This window comes from Mustela erminea, chromosome 3, assembly GCF_009829155.1.
Source record: "Mustela erminea isolate mMusErm1 chromosome 3, mMusErm1.Pri, whole genome shotgun sequence".
Classification (NCBI taxonomy): Eukaryota; Metazoa; Chordata; class Mammalia; order Carnivora; family Mustelidae; genus Mustela; species Mustela erminea.
The window spans coordinates 95,130,470-95,155,423 of record NC_045616.1 but is presented as its reverse complement, the minus strand read 5'-3'; the positions used below and the strand labels follow the sequence as shown (position 1 = coordinate 95,155,423).

At 40.1% G+C, this 24,954-nt stretch overlaps 1 protein-coding gene and 1 pseudogene across 5 annotated transcripts in view; one reads left to right on the top strand and one right to left on the bottom strand.

Annotated features, from left to right (window-relative positions):
• Positions 1–10,991: 10,991 nt before the first annotated feature.
• Positions 10,992–24,954, top strand: part of CDC42SE2 (CDC42 small effector 2) — a 116,131-nt gene continuing 102,168 nt past the window's right edge. For 4 of the 5 annotated variants that reach the window (XM_032336822.1, XM_032336818.1, XM_032336820.1 and 1 more), the window contains exon 1: positions 10,993–11,140. The gene's annotated coding sequence lies outside the window, so the exon portion shown is untranslated. Of the gene's footprint in view, positions 11,141–24,954 lie in introns of all 5 variants that reach the window. The other variant, XM_032336821.1, reaches the window with a different exon arrangement.
• LOC116587232 overlaps positions 11,389–24,954 on the bottom strand; it is a 48,908-nt pseudogene continuing 35,342 nt past the window's right edge.

Here is a 24,954-nt window from a genome sequence, read left to right as displayed (position 1 = left end):
TATTACTTGAGCCTCTACCTTCTTTTTCTTCCTCTGCCAACTTTTGTTAAAGATAACATTACTTTAGCATTAGAGTTTGTGACATTTATATATTTTTCTTCAACCACACACCTTTACTTTGTTCTATTTTTTTTTAAAGATTTTATTTATTTGACAGAGAGAGTGAGAGTAGGCAGAATGGTAGGCAGAGAGAGGGGGAAGCAGGTTCCCCACTGAGCAGAGAGCCCAATGCAGGGCTCAGTCCTAGGACCCTGAGACCATGGTAGAGGACCCGAGCCAAAGGTAGAGCCTTAACCCACTGAGCCACCCAGACACCCCAGTTTTGTTCTATTTTCACAGCTAAATGAATTTAATATTGCATACTTTGTCCTTTTGCCATCGTTTCTCCATTTATCTCTCAGTTGACTGAAAGTAAATCCTCAAGTAGTTTGTTGAAGAAGAACTCCCTGAATTCCTCCATATTCAAAATTGTACTTCTATTGCTTTTATACTTGAGGAGTAATTTACTAGGCATAAAATTCCCGAGTCACACTTTCTTTCCTTGAGGACTTTGAGTTCTTTGAGAACATTATTTTACTGATTTCTAAACAAGGGTATGAAGAAATCTAAAACTCAGTCATTGTGACTTAATCTTTTACCTGGCACATCAAAGTTTTATTTCTTTATCTTTGATGCTCAGTAACTTTTTTGCTAGGATATATCTCATGTTGGTTGGTTCAGAGTAGAATAAAAGATAAGTTACCCTTTATCTGGAGAAAAAGCTTTCTTGATTTGTGTCCTTAAATACTTAAGATGGTCCTTTTTCGGGGGGATTCATACCTTGGAGAAAACCAATTATATATTTGTTGTATCTACTTTCTCATCTTCCTTTATGTAAGTAATAGTATCTATAGATAACCTAAAGCAAACATTATTCTAAGTGATAAAATATTAGAAGTATTTCCTTTAAATTAGGAATGAGAGAAAGATAATCTTTTCTATTAAATTGTACATTGGACATCCTAACCAGTGTAAAAACATAAGGTTTGGCAAGAAGGAAGTAAAATGGTCAAAATTTGCAGGTGATGGGGCACCTGGGTGGCTCAGTGGGTTAAAGCCTCTGTCTTCAGCTCAGGTCATGATCCCAGAGTCCTGGGACCAAACCTCGCAGCGGGCTCTCTGCTCAGCCGGGAGCCTGCTTCCTCCTCTCTCTCTGCCTGCCTCTCTGCCTACTCTCTCTCTGTCAGATATATAAAACCTTTAAATAAATAAATAAATAAATAAATAAAGTGTTCTATTAAAAAAAATTGCAGGTCATTCAATTTACATGGAAAACTCAAAATAATACACAAATTAATAAGATATCAGATGTAAGACAAAAATTAGTCTCATTCCTATATACTAGCACCAAACTCCTAGAAAATATTAAAAAAAAACCTATTTGTGGTAATAAAGAATATCAGGGGCACCTGGGTACCTTATTCAGTTAAGCTCTGACTCTGAGGTTTGGCTCAGGTCATGATCCCTTAGGTTTTGAGATTGAGCCCTGGTGAGGCTCCCCACTCAGTGGGGAGTCTGCTTGACATTCTCTCCCTCTGCTCCTCCCCATCTCACATGTATATGTATGTGTGTGTGTGCTCTCTCTCTCTCAAATAAATCTTAAGAAAAAAAAAAGAGAGAGAGAATATCAAGCCTGTAGGAATAAATCTAACAGAAAACATCCAAGACCTCTGTAGAGAAAAGTTTAAAACTTTGTTTAAAAAATACCTATCAGGGGCACCTGACTGGCTCAGTCGGTTAAGAGTCTGCCTTAGGTCATGATCCCAGGGTCAAAATTCTTAACAAATAGATGACTCATTTTAATACTTTATATATTTCTCTTATTGATTGACAATTTATTAGTTAATGGATTATGAAAGGAGAACTGAAATTATTTCTTGGTTGGCAAAAGATCATGTTGGGCAGGACTTACCTGAAGCAAAAAGCTATAATAAGCCCCTTTAGTTCTTTTTATTTTTCTATGCCAAGAAATCACTGTAGAGATCATTCTTTTTACTAAAATAGTTATTTCTTTTAAAAAAATCTTTAATCTTTTTTCCCTTTTTTTTTTTTTTAAAGATTTTACTTATTTATTTGACAGAGACACAACAAGAGAGGGAACAGAAACAGAGGAAGTGGGAGAGTGAGAAGCAGGCTTCCCACTGAGCAGGGAGACTAATGTGGGGCTCTGATCCCAGGACCCTGGGATCATGACCTGAGCCGAAGGCAGATGCTTAACAACTGAGCCACCCAGTCACCGCTCATCTTTTCTCCCTTTAAGAAATTCCCATAAAGTTGTCAAATGGTCAAAATGTTAATATCCCCCCCAAAAAAAGTTAATTTCCTTTCTCTTTTAAGACATCAGCCTTTTTAAAGAGATTTTTATAATTTTTCTCTTTGTATTTAACCCACTTTTTACTAGAGCAGAATATGTAATTCTTCATTGTGAGAAAAGAGAAAAATGAAAAGAAGTTTTCTTGGAGACAATACATGACTAGCAGAGTAAACTCATGTAATTGACGGTGCCCATTGAATCTCACATGTGAGCAATTACTGTTCACAAAGGGATAACTCTAGTTAATACAAAACTGTTCCTAGTAATGGAAATAAACCAGGAAGAAGTCAACCTCCATAATACTGATGATTTATTAGAAGCACACAGATGTGCATAAAATCACCATATAGGTACTGTAAATTCCATTTCAAGTTGTCACATACTCTCCTTTATGCACAAATGCTATATGGAGCTTATCAAGGATTAATTTAAGAAGGAATATTTTGAAGTTCAAAGGTTATATGTGATACTTTAACGATATGGCCATACACATAAACTTTATCCTTAAAGCAATACCATTCATGTGTTTTGTCTTTCTGCCCTAACTATTATCATATCCTATATAAAGCACTACTCCTTAGGATGACATACTGTCTTTATGCAAATCCAGCATCATTTCCTCCCCATGCCCACAGGCACCCTTCTCAGACCCTGCATTCAATTCCTTAGATTTCTAAAGGTATCGCACTCCCATCTCTCCCTGTTTTCATACATTCTCTTCTTCTGTGCAAAAAAAAAAAAAAAAAATCTGATGCTTCCTTTCATTTTTGGATAATTCCTCTCAAGCATCTGCTTTTTTCAGAATCCTTTCTGGATTCCTCCAGGTGGGGCCAAATGTCCTCTACTAGAGTTATCTCTATGATAAAACTAACTCAACTGTGCCCAACTTCCTCTTCACACCAGAGTAATGCTGGAGCCGGAAGTTGTGGTAGCAACTTCTTGATTCATTGACTTCCTGGTTAGAGCTAGAGACAGAGCAGGCGTGGGCAGGGTGTCCCTGTGGTTGCAGGGCCTGGGTCAGACATGAAGTTATGTATCGAGTCCCTTGATCTCACAGCCAGCCTGGCTTGAGAACAAGGTAAAACCAAGAGTTATATTTTGTATGGATTGTCAGAAACAGAGAATAAGCAAGAAGTCATTCGTGAGTACAAGAGGTAGAACTTGGGAAGACTTCAGAAGTAGGGTGCAGTCAGACATGGTGTGAAGTACAAAGAGCTTTTAGAATCCACAGCTGTGCTGTGCTGTTGGTTTTCCCTTGTCTTCCACTATTCTTCTTCCCCATCCCAATAGCTTAAGTGCAGACTTCCATCACTCAATCTCCACTGCTTAGTATTGGACCTGCTGCACAGTCGGAGATAGCATGTATCTGTTGAATTACATCAAGTCCTACTAACCATTCTTTAAAGACTGACATCTTTAAAATTTTTTTTGAAAGATTTTATTTACTTATTTGACATACGGAGAGAGAAAGAGAGACAGAGAGAGCATGTGCACAAGCAGGGGGAGCAGCAGGCAGAGGGGAAGGGAGAAGCAGGCTCCCTGCTGAGCATGCAGCCTGATGCAGAACTTGACCCCAGGACCGTGGGATCATGACCTGAGCCAAAGGTAGACACTTAACCAAGTGAGCCACCCGGTGCTCCAAAGACCATTTTGTAAAACCTCTCAGGTAGGTTACTTATCAGTGAAACCTTCCCTCATCCCCAGTGATTAGATTCTGTTCCTACACATACTCATTGTATGTTTTTTGGTATCAATCTCTTTCAGTGTTCCACCTTGTATTATTACATGTGTTACATGTGTTTGACTAGGTCTGGGTTTTGTTTTTTGTTTTTTATTTTTTCTGTCTGAGTGTATCCACCCTAGCAGTGATATTACTGTCTGAATCCCAATAGAAGTATTGCAGATTTTTTCTGTGTCTTTAAGGGGCTGCTGTGTATGACTCCTTTTTCCTGCCATTTCCAATACACTTCAGTCCTCATTCTCAATAATGGAGATATTGAAAGAAATGGTAGAATAAACAAGCTTATGTAGAATCCGAAAGTCTAGTCCAGTGTCCTTCAAAGGAAAAGCACTATATATATATATATATATATATATATATATATATATATATATATATAAAATCCTTGACTAAAGTTACTATAAAAAACAGCCTGTATTCTTTTGTGCAAGACAGCATTTTGTTTTAACCTAACTATCATGATTGCCTGGTCTCACTTTATGTTGGCTATGTAGTTCTGATTTGTAGTACTTTTGGAATTTGAAATTAGAAAGCCATGTACCAGTTATACCTTAATACTCTGATTGAAGTATAGCTGGCTGTAACTAAGACCTGATGTTTAAAAAAAGAAAAAAGAAAAGCAATCTAGGTTTGGTATGTGCCAGAGTGTGATGTATATGCATGTACGTTCTCATATATCTTCAATTACCTATTTAGCACCTCTTCATGTTTATTTTAGAATTAACAAAGAATAAAGGAGAATATTTTGAAATATTTATTTAGAGATCTGGTATTCAGACACCCAGTACTGTAGTCACTAGCTACGTGTTGCTATTGAGCATTTGAAAGGTAGCTATATTGAATTGAGTTGTGCTGTAAGTATAAAAAAATAACAATTTTGAAGGCTTAGTTTCAGAAGTAAGATACATCATTAATATAGTTTTATGTTGGTTGCACATTGAAATGACAGTATTTTTATGGATTTTATGTACATAAAGCATATTATTAAAATTAATTTTATATGTTTATTTTTACTTTTCTTCATGTGGCTACTAGGAAGTTTAAAATTACGTGTGCAACGTGCATTATATTTCTCTAAGATAGCGTTACTCTGGTATATGCTATAGTTTAGTTACTTTTACTTTAAAAACATTGCAAGGAAGTTGTGAAAAATTTTCCACCCCAGTAGAGGAGACAAAGTAATTGATAGTCTACTGTGCTGCAGGTCCTGATATTTTACATGAGCTATTTTCTTTAATTCTCCCCAAATCTTATTAGATAGGTGTTATTCCTATTCTAAGATAAGCAGACTGGAGCTCAAAGAGTTTAAGAAAATTTCCTTAAGCCCTTGATCAAACAGCTACTGTCAATAAAACTTACTCAAATCTACCTGACTCTGGAGATCGTTCTCTTTCTACTAGAGAACACTCTCATCTGACTTTTTTTTTTCAGAGACTGGCACCATATGCTAACAGAAATTCTAATAACACCCACAGTTGTGAGGTCTTACCAGACCTTACCAGGTCTTACCAGGTCTTTGAAGCCTGTTACTTCAAAATAAGGTCCTATTTCCTTTTTCACCCAAATGAAAATAACATTTAAGCCCCTCATATACTAAATTATCAGGAATTCCAGTCTTTTCCTATGGTTCTCTTCCCCCATGTTGTCATAAATGACTGAGAATTGTTTACTAATGCCTGAGTATTGATCCATTGGTCTTATGAATAGACAATAGAGTGGAAATTCAGATACGCTCTTGAGGCTGGAGGACCACCTCACAAACTGTCTAGAAGAGGGTTAATTCCGTGACAGTGGTTTTGTTTTCTAATGCTGTGTAACAAATTATGATTAGTGGCTTTAAACAACACCCATTTATTAGCTCATATTATCTGTAGGTCAGAAGTCCCACATGTCATTGCTGAATTCTTGTTCATGGTTATCACGTGGCTGAAATCAAGGTGCCTGCAATTCTGAGTTCTCATCTGGAGACTGTGGCGGGGAGGCGGGCATAAATCTGCTTCCAAGTACATTATTGTTGTTGGCAGTATTCATACTCCTTGTGGGTAATAGGACTTAGGTCCTGTTTCCTTGTGGCTGTCTACCAGGGGCCATTCCTTCTTTCTGGAGATGGAGTGTATTCCTTGACATGTGCCCCATACCCTGTCTTCCAGCCAGCGATGGCTCATCAAGTCTTTTTCATGTTTTGAGTTTCCTTGATTTCTCCTTCTGCCACTCGTGGTAGAAAACGCTCTACTTGAAATGTTCTTGTAGTGAGATGGGGCTCACCCTGATAATCTTCTTTTAAGGTCAACTATGAAACAAAACATAACATAATCATGGAACTATCTCATCCAAGTCACAGGTTCCAGGAATGAGAGCACCGCATATTGGGGTAGTGGGTGGTACATTTTCTTCAATCTGCCCACTACCGTCCTGGGGATTATATAGAGCATGTACACCACCACGGTGGCAATGACACAGAGCCAACTATCAAAATTCTCCCAGCTACTTAGCTTTGCTAGTCACAGGGAGAAAAGCAAGAGCTGTCTTACTATCAGTAACACCTGCCAGGGAAGGAATGGAGGATAGGACATGAAAGATCCTGGTGCGCGCCTTTCCCTTTCTTCCAGTTATACCCTCAAATCTTACTCATCATAAACTTTCCTTGTGAAAGCAACATAAAGGTTAAGGGCATTAGGTGGAACTGTAACATTTCTGTCCTATCTGGTTTAAGGGCAGCAATGTCCAGACATTTTGAGGTATGTTGGAGCTTCCATCTCTCCTCTTGCTAAAGCCCTAGTAAACTGCAGAGGTGTGAGTCCTACTGGTGCCTTCTGAATGGCTTCCTAAGAGGTCACTGGGGCCCATTCTCCTGGTCACTGAGCTAAGGACTTTCCTCAAGGTGCAGGGAGTAGCACCCTCTTCCCAGCATAGTACAGACCTCAGACCCTCTTGGTTACCTGCCTTTTGGACTCTTTCCCCACTCTCGTATGCCAATCTGCCAATATTCAGCTCAAAATACATTGTGGCTCTTGCTCTTCCTGGGAACTCGCCTTTAATTAAGTGCTAGTTGCTGAGGTTGTCTTTGCTAAACTTTGTGCTCTCCTAAGTGCCACATCCCCTTTCTTTTTATTGCTACTATTGTTTACTTGAGAGGTTTCTTTTAGCTGACTCCTTTTAATTGTTAACAAATGTGTCAACGAAATTTTTCTCACTATCATATGTGGAAAATCTGAGTTATGTGTCATATATAGCTGTTAACTTAAGAAAAAAAAGGAAAAAAGAAAAAAAATTGTTAGTCACTGGTACTCTCTAACCTGACATAGCAGAATGCCTCTCAAAAGGCTCCTTTCTTCTCTAGTTGTCCCCAGGGGCATTTTTATTACAGTTCCTAAAGCTTTTTGTTGTTGTTTTTGTTTTTATTTTTGTTTTGTTTTGTTTCATTTTTTGGTTTTTGGTTTTTGGTTCGAGCTGAGGGGCTATAATGCGATTACATTTAACCCTTGAACATCATAAGTTTGAACTGTGTGGGTCTACCTACAGACATATGGTTTTTGATAAATATAGCATAATACTATAAATGTATTTTTTTAAGGAACTTTTTTTCTTCCTTAGGATTTTCTTAATAACATTTATGGTAAGAATACAAATACATATCGCATAAAAACTGTGTCATATGGGGCATTTGGGTGGCTCAGTTAGTTAAGCTTCTGACTCTTGATTTCAGCTCAGATCATGATCTTAGGATTGTGAGGTGGAGCCCCACATCGGACTCCATGTTGGGCAGGGAGCGTCCTTAGGATTCTGTCTCTCCCTCTCTGTCTGCTGCTCCTCCCTCCCCAGCTCACACACTCTCTCTCAAAAAAAAAAAAAAAAAAAAAAAAAGTGTTAGTTGACTATCATTATGTTATGTTATGTTATGTTATGTTATGTTATGTTATGTTATAGGTAAGACTTCTTATCAACAGTAGGCTATTAGCTAATTTTGCAGGGAGTTAAAAGTTAAACATGGAAGGGCTGGGCCCCTCCCTAACTCTGCATTGTTCAGGGGTCAGCTGTATATTTGAGGCTATGTGTTGAAGCTGCAGGTTCCCAAACTACCTGTCCCTATCCTTGCCCCCTCTATCCATGCTTCTTTTAAGTTTATTACCTAAAATCATCTCCCATACCACCAGAGGTATGCAATAAACAGAAAACACTGATCTACTCCCTTTTTCCCAGAGACCCACCTCAAATTCCTTTCCCTCTAAGAGACCTTTGCTGACAATACAGACCTCAGTGATGCCCTCCATGGCATTCATAAGGCTACTATGTCTAATTATTCAAATGCTGCTGTGTGACATTTCATTAAGGACAAAGACCATGCTTTATACTAAGTTTTCCCACAGCACTTGGTATGCTACCTGGCAAACAGCAGGCATTCAATAAATATTTGTGGTTTGATGAACAGCAAGGGGCAGCTCTGGGTAAAAGTGTGGAGTGAAGTTTGACTTAGGTTCTTCTACCTTTGACTGCCTCCATCACGGAAAAGACCATGGATCATGATACTCCTCTGAACTGGTCATTTTCTCCTTTCTCAATCAGTTCCAGATGTCTCCCAATTTTTCTCAATCTCCCCAAATCACACTTCATGTGCTCTGTGTCTCCTTATCACATTGACTACTAGCTAAGGTATTTGGTGTTTGCCACTAGATTTTGTTCTATTTAAAATTGTGTCACAAAAAATGTTTTTGTATCTTCTATCACATCCAAGACAGACATATGTATACATAATAGATGCTCAATAGATATTTATCATACAAATAAATGAATCTGTGTTATATTGTTTGTGTCTTAAGGTTTTGCTGTTATATTTTTAGGAAAAAGTACAAAATCACCCAAGTAATTCATTTAACATTGGTCAAGGGAATTTACTAAGTTTATTAACAAGTATATAAACATTTTATGGTTTTTATTCAGAATAATAAAAATAAGATCTTCTGTTTGCCTTTTTTTTTGGTCCTTCTTTGGCTCCTTCATTTGTCCACTTGGCCAATCTAAATGTTTCTTTTAAGGAGCAGTGTAAGTCTCTATAGCTTTACATAGAACTGATGGTTCCTTCTCTGTATTCTGAGCATGCCATACATACTTCTAGTTAGGGGTGACCACATAATTTATTGTCTAAACCTGGACATACTGAGAATGAAAGTACACACAAAAAACTATTAAGCCAGGATAAGAGGTGTCCCTGACAAACCAGGAAGTATGCTCATACTACTTTGAAAGTAGTTATTTGCTAACTATATGTCTCTTGTCATTCAACTGTAAAGCTATTCTAGGTCTGGGCCTTATTTCTCTTAGCTTCCTTCTTATCTAGAACTGTGCCTACTACTCGTGGTGATAGAAGAAATGTTAGTGTCTCTTTAAAAATGTTCATTTAATTGCATATTATACTATCTTGATGTAGAACTCAAACCATCCCATTTGGGTCCTATTATGAGCCATTTTCTCAGTATAAAAATATAGGGCATTGAGCTTAATTGTATGCTTGTGTAATGATGGTAGCTAGCATTTACCAGCACTTAACATGAGCAAGGCCCAAGGCTAAGGATTTTGTTTGAGTTTGAATTTCTCACAATTCTTGGAGGTAAGTGTTGATATGGTCCCATTAAGTTAGAAGAAAAGACACATTTACAAGGATTAAGAATCTTATTCAGGGTCACCCAGCTAATTATGTAGCAGAGTTTGAACCCCAGACTCTGACGCCATACACCATCTCTCCTATGTGTAAGAAATAACTGGTACTAATTTTGTAAAGTAATTTTGAAAGATTAATACCACACTTGTAGAAAAAATTCATATGCTTTTGCATGTTTACAGGAGAATGTGTTTAAGTAAAGATTGCAGAATAAGAGTTGCAGACAATAGAGTTAATGGTGGGCAGAGAGACCATTTAGCTAGCAACTGAAGTAGGCCACTTAAGTATGATCCACGTCAGAGAAGACGGAAGTAATGCACTGATTGGCCTGATTCTGATTTACTCTGAGAGTACAACGGTCTTGCCTGACAGGGTGGAGTTGAAGATCCGTGAAGAAAGGGAGCCAAGGTCTCCACAAAGTATTTGTTATAAGCAGCTAGCTAGAAGGACCGTGGCTAGGTCTTGAACTGCTTTTTGAGCAAGGGACAATTAGAAACTTAGGGGAGAAAGAAAACTAATATTGCACTAATATAATCAATCCAGATGAAGAAGACGTATATATTACTACATCATATTCCAAGTGTTGTAGGCCTGAAAACTTAATGTAGGCGTTTGGTGGAAGGCTGGCGGCTGGATGGACACTCTTAGGTGTTACTGATTTCTGGGTGATACAAAACACAGCTAAAGAAGGCTCAGATTCCAGGAGACAAGTAATTTCACACTTTTCAAATGTCAGGTGGAACTTCTAGGCCGTAAAAGCCAGTTAGGACATATTCAACGATTCTGACGTTTACATTAATAAAAAGCGGTGGTCCGAGGATTTCAGGGCATGTTCCAACAATTCCAAATGACAAGTGGTGCCCGGACTCCGCGCCTAGCCTGGCCAGCCTGGGAGCGTCCGCGGTCCCGCTAGGAGCGCAGGCACCGCCCCTCCGCGCGGTTCGGGGTGGGGGCGCGAGCCGCCGTTGCCAGCCGCCGGGCGGAGGGCGAGGAGGGGCTGTCGTGCGCTCCCACCCAGCCCCGGTCGCCATCTTCCGACGCGTCCTTTCCCGCGCGGGCTCCAGCCCCAGCTCTCGGCCCTCCTCTCGCTTAGGAAGGGGCTTCCTAGCCCGCGCAGCTGCAGGGAGCTGCGCGTCGCGGGGGAGCTGGCTCAGTCCGACGCCCAGGCGGGGCAGGGGGTGGGGCCGGCGCGGCGGCGCAGTCCTCGCGCGGCTCTCCGGGCGCGCGCCGCCTCTCGCTCCGCCCGCGCGCGAGCCTGGGCGGGGAGGGAGGGGCCAGGAAGCGGCTAGCGCGCTGGGGAGCGCAGCTGCGGGCGTGGGGGTGGCAGGAGCCGCGGAGCCGGCACCGAGAGCGGCTGCGGCTGGAGCCGGCGGTCCAGACAAAGGCGACGGTGAGTGCCCCGCCGGCCCGGGTCGTGCACTGGCCCCCACACCTCGCCTTCGCGGCCTCCTGGGCGGGGGCCCGCAGCCTCGAACCCCCGCCGCCGAGGGCTCGGTGGGGAGCGCGGCCCGGCCCTGCCCCCCGCGCGCTGCGGGCTGTGGGCTGAGCCTGCGGCTCCATTTTCAGGTCTGGGCGAGGTCTTGCTGCGGACCCTGCCTTTGGTTTTTCTTCCATTCCTTCTGAGAAATGGTTACATGCTCAGTTCAAAATTGACGACAGGCGGACGGCTGAGGGAGCCAACCGCCAGCCTGATGTAAAATGGAAATGAAAAGACCCCCTCCCCCCAACTTTGCAGGTCTGGGAGTCGGGAGGGGAGGGGCGGAGGGCAGGCGGAGAGGGCCGGGGTCCTCCAGGTGTGAGTTTGGGGGTGGGGCGGGAACCCCTGCCTGCGGAGCCGGGGCTCTTTCCTGAGGGGGGCGGTGCGTTCCGCCCGCGGGTCTCGCCTCGCTTCTCTTTGGGCCCGGGAGAGAAAGCCCTGCCTGACCACCTACACGGAGGAGCTCGTGTTACTCGTACAGGTTGTCTTTCCTTTGCCGCTTCAGTTGTGATTTTTGGTAACGGGTGTGGTAGGTAGCGGCTGTCTGATGCCCCATTTATCGCCGAAAAGCCCCGGTGGGCCGATTTCATGTGTACTTGAAACAACATTGGAATTTCTCTTTAGTTGCTGTTATTTCAAATGATAAACTTTTGTAGGGGAATTTGGTGCTGATGTTCAGTTTACAGAACTGACATTTTGTTTAAAGAGTCTGGCTTATAGTAGGTGCTCAGTAAAATATTTGAATGAATGAACGAATCTTGAAACGTGAAAACTGATTTCACAGCTTTTAAAAATTTAGGCACAAACCCTCTTGACTCAAGGGGGAAAAAAAGTTGGGAAACAACATGCAGTTTCTGTTTATATGCTGTTTTTTTAAATTTTTACCCACCATACATGTAGTGTTGATGATCAGTTATTATCAATGTTACAAGTGTAGTTGGAATGTGAAATTTTTCATTTGGAGGAAAAGTCGGTAGACATTTTCTGTTATTTAAAAAATAAGTATTAAAAAGACAAGGGTTATTTCTGATTTTCTTTCGAAAGAACAGAAATTAAAGAAGAGGTGTTTGGATTGTACTTTGTTTTTTTGAGACACCCAAAGTCTATTTCATTATGAATAGATAAGTTTATGTGCTTTTGGCGGGGCATGGTGGCATGGTCTTCAGTTGCTTTTTGAGCCAGAGGCTCTCTAAAGTTAGGGGGAAAAGAAAACTAATGTTACACTAATTAAACCCTACCGTTTATTCAGCCGGTGTTCATTAAGTACCCATTATGTATTGGCACCTGTGTTGGTTGCTGAGTTTCTAGAAGCAAACAAACCCCACAATTATCTCTTTAACCTGAGCGTGAAGTTCTTTCCTTATTATCGATGTTGCCAGTAAGGACTGTCTTACACCCCTACTGCCTACTTACAGGAAAGCTGGCAAGTGGAGTGCAGGAAGTATGGATCCCTAACAGGCTATTTAAAGGTTAATAAGTAACTTCATAGGGTTGAGATTATTGGTTTGCATTTTCTTATTGTCAGTTTAATAAAATCAGTCTACATTTTAAAATGAAGGGAGGAAAAGGTTTAACAAACTAATTTTTTCCCTTCCTTCCATAGTGGATGATTTTGGTACAGTGTGTTTATAGAAGAGTAATGTACTTCTGGTTGTTTTCTGTAAATAATCTTTGCTATACAGTATTTTCTATTTTTTAAATTCTCCAGGGAGAAACAGTGGAATACTTTTCTACAAGAAATGTTTTAAATAAAGCACCTATTTGGAAGTTTTATTTTGACCTTTTAGTCACTATTTACAGATAAATACAGTATTGACTTAATCATGGTGAAAAGGGAAGGACTACTAGTGAGAATTTGTGGTTCCATATTTGGACTTTCCCCCTAGTATTGCGACTGTGATGGAACTGCTTACTAAAAGGAGAATGCTGTTTGTAGTATTTATTCTGAACATAAGGTTGCATTGTGTACGTTTGTCTTAAATATATAGGATTTAAAAAAATATATTTTAATTTATTTATTTGAGAGAGAGAGAGACAGCGAGAGAGAGCATGAGTGAGGAGAAGGTCAGAGGGAGAAGCAGACTTCCTGTGGAACTGGGAGCCCGATGTGGGACTCGATCCCAGGATCATGACCTAAGCTGAAGGCAGTCGCTTAACCAACTGAGCCACCCAGGCGCCCCATGGGATTTTTTTTTTTTTAAGTGCTTTTTTTATCTGGCCTATCCAAAGGCCAAATTGATGTGTCCCAGTGTCATTTTTTTGAGCATTATAAAATAATGTAGATTAATAAATTTTTTCATAGATGGCATTTCAGTTTAGGTAGATTGACTTGTTAACACTTTATACATTATTGAAGATAATTTGTACTTTCAGATAGAACTTTCAGGTTTTTATGTTGGCTGTTTGTTTTTTGTGGTTGTGCCTGGGAGTAATGTGGAAAGTAATCTCAAATTTTAGTGGTAGAGGGTTTTGTTTTATTATTTTTTTAATGTACATTTATTGTAGGAAGAGTTACTTTGACAATATACTGTTGATAGTCTGGTGCTGATGAGAAACCTAGTGTAGCAGGTGATAATAGTGATGTTGAAGAAAGTGTAAGCAAGGTGTGATATGTTGAATAATATGCTTGGTGTATTGTATTTGGTTAAGAACTTCATCATCAGAGCTCGTGACAGTCAACAGTATAGAGAAATACTAAAATTTTTTCAAGAAATAAAAACCCATGGGAAACCTGGGTGATTTGGTAGGTTAAGCATCTGCCTTTGGCCCAGGTTGTAATCGCAGGGCTCGCCTGCTCAGCGGGGAGCCTGCTTCTCCCTCTCCCTCCACCCCTCCCCCTGCTTGTGCTGCCTTGCTCTGTCTCTGTCAAATAAATAAATCTTAAAAAAAACCAAACCCATGATTACGTTTTTGTACCTTTAAAAAATACTATATTTTCATAGTATTATTTCTTTTTTTAAAAATTAAAAAAATTTTTTTTTTTTTTTATTTGACAGGGATCACAAGAGGCAGAGAGGCAGGCTCCCCGCTGAGCAGAGAGCCTGATGCGGGGCTCGATCCCAAGACCCTGAGATCATGACCTGAGCCAGAGGCAAAGGCTTTAACTCACTGAGCCACCCAGGCGCCCCCATAGTATTATTTCTATCTCAGAATAGTTTATAATGTTTTGAGTCTAAATAAATTCCAGGATCATCCCATTTTATAATTGTTGCAGATTTGAAATGATGCTTTCTTCCTCAGGGTATGTGTGTGTGCGACAGGATGGGAGTAGGGAGTGTGTTCGTTTTTTTAAGACCCTTCAGAATGCTTTACAAAGTGTTTCCTTTATCGTATGTAATTAATAAAGTGATTTAAGAATGATGCCCATAAAAAAAGCATTGCAGCTGTGCTAATTTTTGTATAGGTCATTAAAGTATCAATTAGCATGTGTATAAAAACATTTCCAAAATGCTTTGTAAGTAATTTGTCACATTTATTCTCTAGGACAGGTTACTATTAAATTTTTTTATATCTTAGGTGTCACTTTCTGGAAGTGTTTAGGTTTTCATCTGCTTTTGGATGAGTCTGGGGTACTTTTGTTAACATGTCTTAAGTTTTTTTTCCCCTCACAACTGGAAATGTGTATTGGTTTTCATCTGTTATAGTGTTCTTTTTTTTTTTTTTTTTTAAAGATTTTATTTATTTATTTGACAGAGAGAGAGATCACAAGTAGGCGGAGAGTCAGGCAGAGAGAGAGAGAGAGAGAGAAGCAGGCTCCCGCTGAGCAAAGAGCCCGATGCGGGGCTCGATCCCAGGACACTGAGATCATGACCTGAGCCGAAGGCAGCGGCTTAATCCACTGAGCCACCCAGGCACCCCTGTTATAGTGTTCTTAATCTCAGTCCCCATGAAATATTTTAGCATTGTACTGAAAATTGTTAGTGATGTTTTTGAGAGGAACATTATGGATTCTCTGTACATTCTTGAGAAGAACTGAGTGAAATGTGTACTTATCCTTAATTCTTACTTATTAGTTGGGTGAGGGAATTTATCCTGATTTTTTCCCCATACTGTGTGGAAAAACTTGAAATTTAGCTTGTTAATAATTAACTTCATGCATACTGCTGCCTTACCTCAAAGCTTAAGAATACTGGAACTTTTCTATAATACAAACAAATAACAGGGCAGGATTTAGCTGAAAGAGTTATGGGAATCCATCCAAAGGGAGTTTCTGAACTGAAAGCCAAAAGACTTGGTAATAAGCTATCTTTATCATGACACCATAAAATACCTGCAAATGTATTTTAGTCAAAATGGATTACAGTAAAACAAACTCCCTCTTTTTCCTAGAAAGCATTAGATAACTGCATGTTAAATTTAAGTATCTTTGAAAATGACTAAATGATGAGCACTGAAATTTTTTTTTTTAAGATTTTATTTATTTATTTGACAGAGACACAGCGAGAGAGGGAACTCAAGCAGGGGAATGGGAGAGGGAGAAGCAGGCTTTCCTCCGAGCAGGGAGCCTGATGCTGGCCTCGGTGCGGGCCTTGGTGCGGGCCTCGGTACCGGCCTCGGTACCAGGACCCTGGGATCATGACCTGAGTGGAAGGCAGATGCTTAATGACTGAGCCACCCAGGCGCCCTTAAATTTTTATTTTATATCTTACGCCATTAGAAATTCATGCTAAAATTTGTTAAATCTTTGATTGGATTATTGTAAGCATCTTTTAGTAACACATAAAATCATTTTGTTCCATGGAGCTTAATAATATACTTCCACTTTTTGCTTAATAAAGCAAAAATGAATTTTTTGTATATTCAGAATTGTATATATTTTGTACTTACATATGGTGAGAACCCAAGGGTATTTGTGGAACTGGTCTTCTTATGCTCTGGCATTGGTGCCTTCTGAATCAGGCAGGTTGTTCAAAGTGGACTTTCTCCAGAAATGCTGGAAATGGTTTTCTTGGGGATTCCATGGCTGGGAACCTTCCAGCTACAATTCTTGTGATATAATTCTTCCATTACTATCCCTTCATCTTCCAGTTTCTCTCATCTGCAGGCTCACTGTGCCTAAGGAGAGGTTTTGCTTTAGTCTTCACAGTAGTTCTGTGAAGACTACTTTTTAACTGGACCTGCTCTTTACTAAGATTATTTCATAATATGCAGTTCCGTGCATTCCACTCAGACCTCAACATTGTACCTTTCCAGTTCTTTCTGTTAATTATTCCCACTTAAACAGGACTTCTGTGTCTGGGACCTATAGCATGTTGCTAATGTACTGTCCCAAGCCTCCTTTCTCCATATCCATGCTTTGAATCCGTGGTCCTCTGTTACAGATTTTACTTTTGTACACCCTCAGTTCTCTGTCGCACTTCTTTACTGTACTCGTCTAGCAATCTGCCCCCACCCCTTCTCCATCTAGTCTAGCCTGTACATGGCATTTGAGTGCGACTTGAGGGAAAAAAACACCAATGATCACCTCATCTCCCTGTAAATTCAGGAGAGTTCTTCATGCTCCTACAGTTCTGTAATCTTAAATATTTAATTTTTAAAAGTAATCCCTACACCCAACATGGCTCTCCAGCTCAGAAGCCCGAGATCAGGAGTCACACATTCCACGGCCCAAGTCAGCTAGGTGCCCCAGTACTGTAATCTTAGTACATTTGTTAATTGAATCACTCTCCCACTCCCCTAAGTGACTATTTTATATCTCTCCTGAAACTCTCACTTCTTTGCATTTTCAGCTGATGACTTTGCTTCCTGTATATTAAAAATGAAAGCAATCAGAAGAAACTTTTTAATCTCTTTTTGCATTTATACCCACACTTCCTGCATTTTTTTTTTTTAAAGATTTTTATTTACTTATTTGACACAGAGAGAAAGAGACAGTGAGCACAAGCAGGGGGAGTGGCAGGCAGAGAGAGAGAGGGAGAAGCAGGCTCCCCAATGACCAGGGAACCCGACGTGGGGCTCGATCCCTGGACTCTGAGATCATGACCTGGGCTGAAGGCAAACGCTTAACCAACTGAGCCACCTAGGTGCCCCCTGCATTTTCTCTTATGCCATGAACAGGGGTTCCATTCATCTTGCCTTTCTCTGGTCAAGGACATTGCATTGCCTCAGTATTCATCCCAGGCTCCTGCCTGCCAGTGAGCTGCGTCATCCCTGTTTGCCATTTCTACTTGATCATTCCTGTCTGTGTAGAGATATGCTGAACTATCTCCCATCTTTAAAACAAACAAACCTCCCCCAACACCACATTTTTCTTATTTATGGCCATCAGTCCTCTGTATCTCTTTTGGATCCATTACATTCAGTTTTTTTTTCTTTTTCTTTTATCTTCTTTTCTTTTTCACTCTAACGACTTTTTTTTTTTTTTTAAAGATTTTATTTGTTTATTTGACAGACAGAGATCACAAGTAGGCAGAGAGGCAGGAAGAGAGAGAGAGGAGGAAGCAGGCTCCCTGCTGAGCAGAGAGCCCGATGCGGAGCTCGATCCCAGGACCCTGGGATCATGACCTGAGCGGAAGGCAGAGGCTTTAACCCACTGAGCCACCCAGGCGCCCCATCACCCTAACTACTCTTGTTGAGGTTACTAATGACCTCCTTGGTGATATATTCCCTAGTCAGTTTTCAGTCCTAATCCTCTTGATGTAGCAGCAGCAGCATTTGTCATGGTTGATAATTTTCTTCTCTTTGAAACTTTTTTTTTCTTTGCTTCTGGGACACTATTACTTATTTTTAGTTTGTTTTTCTGATTCTTTTTTGTAGCCCCAACTTTTAAAAAATAAGGCAGTGTCCCAGAGCTCTATGTTTAAGTCTCTTCTATATTTATATGTAGTCCTTTGTAATCTCATCCTATTCTCTAGCTAGAATTACCATATATTTCAAACTAAAAATGTTCTCTTCAGCTTGGATCTCTTTCCTGACCTCCACACATGTGTACCCAACTTTTGAGTCGACATTCCTAATTAGGTATCCCATATTTCATAAGTCAAAACTGAACTTTTCATCTTTGTTTCTCTCCTACCCCAATTACTGTTCTTATCCCATCTCTCTCATCTTAGAGGTGTCAATCCCATCTTTTAGTTTTTTGTGACTGAAACCTTGTAGACACTTTTTTTTTTTTTTTTAAGATTTTATTTATTTGAGAGAGAATGAGAGAGAGTGCACGAGGCGGGGGCGGGGGTGAGGAAGAGTCAGAGGGAGAAGTGGACTCCCTGCTGAGCTGAGAGCCTGATGCAGAACTTGATCCTGGGATTCCAGGGTGATGAACCTGAGCCAAAGGCAGTCACTTAACCAACTGAGCCACCCAGGCGCCCCCTTGTAGACATTGTTGATTTCACTTTCTCACACCCCCACATCTAATTCAAAATAACGTATCATGAAAGTATGTCCTGTATTTACTTTAAAATCTATCATAAGACCACTCATGACACTCTTTTCTAAGCAACCATCATCTCTTGCCTATTTTTTTTTTTTTTTTTTTTTAAAGATTTTATTCATTTATTTGACAGAGAGAAATCACAAGTAGACGGAGAGGCAGGCAGAGAGAGAGGAAGGGAAGCAGGCTCCCTGCTGAGCAGAGAGCCCGATGCGGGACTCGATCCCAGGACCCTGAGATCATGACCTGAGCCGAAGGCAGCGGCTTAACCCACTGAGCCACCCAGGCGCCCATCTCTTGCCTATTTTATTTTAGCAGTCTCTTTCCTGGTCTCTTTGATGCTTCTGCTCTTTTTTGTTCTCAGGACAGTATCCAGGGTGATCCTTTTGAAATGAAGTTTAATTATGTTACTTTGATGATCAGAATCCTTCAGTGGCTTTCCTGAGAGCAAAAGCCAGAATACAACAGGGCCTCCAAGGCCCTCCATCATCTGTGCCTCCTACCTCTCTGATGATATGTCCTATTACTTTCTCCTTGGTTTATTCCATGCCAGGCATATGGGTGTTCTTGAGCTTTCTTGAACCTGCCAAGCACAGTTTTGCTTTAGTATCCTTAGGGAAAGAGCTTTCTTTTATTCACTGCAGAATATCCAGTATTTTTAACAGAGACATGCCCATGATGGGCATTTACATTTGCTAAATGAGTGACTGCTTATCTTGTTATTCATGTCTTTGAAGACAGCTTTTATGCATGTTTGTATAACCAAAAGTATTCTTTTTTTTAAGATTTTATTTATTTATCCGATAGACAGAGATTACAAGTAGGCAGAGAGGCAGGCAGAGAGAGAGGAAGGGAAGCAGGCTCCCTGCTGAGCAGAGAGGCCGATGTGGGGCTCGATCCCGGGACCCTGAGATCATGACCTGAGCCGAAGGCAGCGGCTTAACCCACTGAGCCACCCAGGCGCCCCTAACCAAAAGTATTTTGACTAAAAGTATTTCACTTAAAACCATGTAGTCCTAGAAGAATTAAGTAAAAACTTTTAGATACAAGGAGAAAAAGTATGTTAGATTAATTTTTGTGTACGGAAAGTGAAAACAGTGGGAAATGATTATGGACAGAGGAGGTAGGAAAGCAACAGAGAGGTAAAGTAAACGCAATAAAAAGAAAAGGCTGATTTGGAAGTAGGGTGACAACACTTAAACTATCTTTGCCTTGCTCCGTACTTCTTTTGGGCTTTCTTGAATTCTTTTTTTTTTTTTTTTTTTTTTTTAAGATTTTATTTATTTGTTTGACAGAGAAAGAGAGCGCGAGTGCGAGAGAGCATGCGCACAAGCAGGGGAAGCTGGAGAGAGAGAAGCAGGCTTGATGAACAGGAAGCCCAAGGTGGGGATCCATCCCAGGATCCTGGGATTCATGACCTGAGCTGAAGGCCGACAGTTAATGACTGAGCTGCCCAGGTGCCCTTATTTCTAGAATTCTGAGGGTTGGTAATTTACATGGACTTGGGCTCTTGAAGTTGGGCTATATTATACCTTTCTTTTATCAGGGATATTGGTTCAAGTGAGTTTGGGATCCAAAACTTGGTTGGTTTTCTATTGCCAAACTCCTTTTGTTAAAAAAAAGTGAGTTGCTGTTATCCGACTTTATCTGAGGATATTCTTAGTATTTCTTAATTGTTTTGTAGAGAGCCCAAACAGAGGTGTCATAGCTTTAGAGAGAGATTTTCAGCATACACAAATTTATTAGTATGCTGTGTTCTCTCAGTATTGCACAGCATGTTTACCACCCCCTCGGAAAAGGTGGGGCCTATAAGTAGTTTTATTGTAGTTCTGTGGTAAGCTAGCAGCTAGCTACATTAATGTGCACAATTTTATTGAGTGGTATTTATAAGCATACTTGTGCTCATAAATGAAAAATACTTGAATGCATATAAATGCATTTTTAAAATTGTAATTTAATATTTAGGTAGGAAAAAGGAGTGTGGGGGAAATTAATGATAATGCAAACTTTCAGTCTTTCATTATGCTGAGACAAGATTTTGTAAACCCTTTTAAAAATTAATTAATTTTAGAGATTTTATTTTTAAGCAATCTCTGCACCAAAACGGGCTCAAATCTACAACCCTGAGACCAAGAATAACACGCTCCACTGACTGAGCCCGGCAGGTGCCCCTAAAATTTATTTTTAAACTCTTTTTTTTCTAAGTTATAAGTCTAATTTCCTGTTGATTGAAAAAAATCTTGTAGGGGTGCTTGGGTGGCACAGTTGGTTAAGTATCTGCCTTTGGCTTGGGTCATGATCTCCGGATTCTGGAGTTGAGTGCCTGGTGGGCTCCCTGCTCAGCAGGAAGCCTGCTTCTCCCTCTCCTTATGCCTCTGCCCCCCTCCCCCAACTCCCGTGTGTGTGTGTGTGTGTGTGTGTGTGTGTGTGTGCGTGCGCGCGCGCGCGAGTGTGCATGTGTGCGCGCCCGTGTGCATCTGTGCTCACACTCTTCTTGCAAATGGTTAAATCTTTAAAAAATCATTTAAAGAAATTGTTAAAAGAGGTGGCTTAGAAGTTCCTGAATGAATAATTTTTTATGCATTAAGCATAAATTATTCTCCAAAAACCAGTCTAAACATTTTCCTATTTTTTTTTTTTTTAAAGATTTTATTTATTTATTTATTTGACAGAGAGAGAGATCACAAGTAGGCAGGGAGGCAGGCAGAGAGAGAGAGAGAGGAGGAAGCAGGCTCCCTGCTGAGCAGAGAGCCCGATGTGGGACTCGATCCCAGGACCCTGAGATCATGACCTGAGCCGAAGGCAGCGGCTTAACCCACTGAGCCACCCAGGCGCCCACATTTTCCTATTTTTATGTAATATACAGTAATTTGTCTTGATTGACTTGTCTGATGGGACAAGTCATGTGGCCATAATTTCATGTGGCCACAATGCAGACTTAATTTTCATGGTCATAGAGGTATGGGTATGTATGTGTTGGTATGTATCGTTTGTTCTTATAATATGCAGATGTAATATAAACTTGTGTATGCTTTATATTTTACTTTAACTCCTAAGCAGTGATATCTGTAAGTCAGATTTGGTATATTTTTCTTATATTAAATAGGGAATTAAAATATAAAAATTTGCATATTAAAACATGACTTAATTTTTTTATTATTTACTTATTTGACAGACAGAGATTACAAGTAGGCAGAGAGGCAGGCAGAGAGAGGAGGAAGCAGGCTCCCTGCTGAGCAGAGAGCCTGATGCGGGGCTCAATCCCAGGACCCTGGGATCATGCCCTGAACTCAGTGGCTTTAACCCACTGAGCCATCCAGGTGTCCCGAAACATGACATTTTTTAAAGTTTACATACAAATCTTGTAAAATCATTTTGGATGACAAACTAACAAGTGTTTCCCTACGGTTTTGAGTTAATTGTTCTATTTTGTAGGGTAATTATGTAATCTCCATTAGAATTTGACATTGATCTATCTGAATTCATGTTACCATTTCACATATGAAATACCCATATTGGATTAATAAGATCCTTATTTCTGGGACACCTGGGTGGCTCAGTCTGTTAAGCATATTTCTCTTTATTTTGATTGAGGTCATTATCTCAGGTGGTGAGAGAGAGCCCTGCATGGGGCTTTGCACTGGGTGGTGGACTCTGTGCTGAGCATGGAGTTTGATTAAGATTTCTCCACCTTCCCCATCTGCCCTTCTCCCCCATCTCTTGCGTGCACTCATTTTCTTTCTCTCTCTCTCTCTGAAGAAAAAATCCCTATTTCTGAACTAGTAAGTAGTTAAACCTCTAAATTTATTTCAGGTATATTCATAGTTTGAGGCCTGCGATGGCCTGCTTTAACTTCATAAAGTTCTAGGTGGATTGTGAAGTAACCAAAATAACCATATTGAGAAAAGTGAATATAAGTAATAGGCTGTCAACCAAGTCTCTTAGGGGGTTGTGAAAGTATGCATGCATTTATTCATTTAACGGATTTACCACACTACTCTTCCCAGTTTACTCAGAATAAAATACAAACTGTACTCTCCCAGAAAATACAAACTCACTCACACTCTGTCTATATAATATGGACCTTACAGCCTTTCAGAGTGGCTTACGTTTGCTCACTGCCTTTAGCCACAAATTAATTTCTCAAACAGGTCTTGCTTGTTGGTTATGGTTTTTATACTAGTTGTTTCCTCTGTTTGAAATGATGGTTCCCAGATCTTTGCAAGGGTAGCCTCTTATCTTTAAGATCTCAGCTTAAGTATCACCTCATTTCCTCGCCACTCAGTTTAAAATAGCACCCTCCCATCACTGTTACACTTTCTTTATAGCATTTGTCAGACCTTAAATTAATATATATATATATATATAGATAGATGTAATATGTATTTTTAAAGATTTATTTATTTGATAGAGAGATCACAAGCAGGCAGAGAGGTTGGCAGAGACCGAGAGGGAAGCAGGCTGCCCGCCGAGTAGAGAGCCTGATGTGGGGCACCATCCCACGACCCTGAGACCATGACCTGAGCTGAAGGCAGAGGCTTAACCTACTGGGCCACCCAGGTGCCCCCAAATAATATATTTTTAATTTAAGTGTGTCCTAAAGTAGATCATAAGCCTATGAGAGCAAGGAACTCCTTTTTCTTGTTCCTTGCTGTAACAATGCTCAGAACAATACATAACACTAGATAAGTGTTTAGTAAAAAAGTTGAATGAATAAAATAAGGTAGTAATCTCATTTATTCTTTTTTAAAATTTATTCTTTTTTGTGAATGAATTTTAGTGTATTGATGTCTTAAAGTGTCAGAAATGTATGCCTCCTAGCCTAGGGGAGTAGGAAATGGGATCATTCAAGTAAAAGCCTGATTTAAGGAAAGTATGAAAAAATTTAGGAACTGCTCTGATGAATCTTAGTTGAGAGTACTGGGTAGAAAAACTATTGGTGTGTTGGAACTGGTGAGCTGGTCTTTTGCATCTCTCCAGCTCCATGTGCAGTAACACTGTGTTGGCAGCCTGAAACTGGCTATGGTAGGACATTTATGACATGGAGATCTACAAAAGCTGTAAGTCAGGGTCTTTTTTCCAGAGAGGTAGTTATTAAATATTTATCGTCAGACCACTGGATGGAACCATATGAAATTGCTGTTTTTATGGATAAAAATGCTTGACTATTGATGAACATTTTTTCTTATCGTTTAATGTAGCAGAGTTAGTTATTTTGGTTTAAAGATAATTTCTTCCTTGTGGTCTGTGAAGTCAGTTCAGTGACTTACATCAGTGCTGTCCCTTTTTTGCTTTTCAAAGTTGCATTCCCTTCACATCTGATGATGGTTTGTAGATTCTTTTATTGTGTAAAAACTGGTTATTTGTGTGTATGTTAATTGCTTAACTGAACACCTTATTTTGACTGGTTGTTCCAACACAGGCATAAAAGATCTTGATATGCCTTTGAAGGTGTTTTTGATTTTCCTACTGAGTTGCTACGCCCATTGTAAGGTGTTCTTTTCCTGGTGAAGGAAGTGGAGCGGATTGGTTTGGTCCTAGATTATTAGATAACTTTTATTTTAAAATTTGCTTTTCAGAATGATTTACATAAATATACCTGAGTTTAGTTTTTCATTTATTTTTTCTGGTTTGTTTTCTTCTTCTGCCCATTATCCTCTAAGTGCTTACCTGATGTCTCTGATGATTTACTTCCTGCTACTCTGATTTTTTTCCTATGGAACCGTATCTCTAAATCAATGAAATGATGTGGTCTTATTTCTCAGGTTTAGTAGGTTTTCGCTGTTGTCTCTTCTACGATCACCTGGACATTCCATGCCATTTTTCACCCTTATCTCCCCTCCCCCCCCAAGTTCTATAAAGAGATTATTTTCTTATAGGCACCTGAGGAAATTTATTTTAAAATTTCTTGAGGAAATTAATTTAAAAATTGAACTTTGTTGATTCACTGACAAATTGTGTTTATTTATTTGACAGAGAGAGACAGCGAGAGAGGGAACACAAGCAGGGAGAGTGGGAGGAGAAGCAGGCTTCCCGCTGAGCAAGGAGCCTAGTGCAGGGCTCCATCCCAGGACCCTGGGATCACGACCTGAGCTGAAGGCAGATGCTTAGCGACTGATGCACCCAGGCGACCCCTCAACATTTTTTAAAAACTGAAATAAGATCTTAGTACACAATTTGGCAAATACTGTGATCATAAAAGCATTACTTTTATTACTTCAGTTTGAAAAAAATCTCTTTGGAAAGTGAAAATTTTGTTTGACAGTGGGTAAAGCTGTAAGTAAAGTTGTGATTAAAAACAGTGGTGTTTAGGGAGAGTAGAATTGTGGTAAGTCACCTCAACTCAAAAACTACTTGA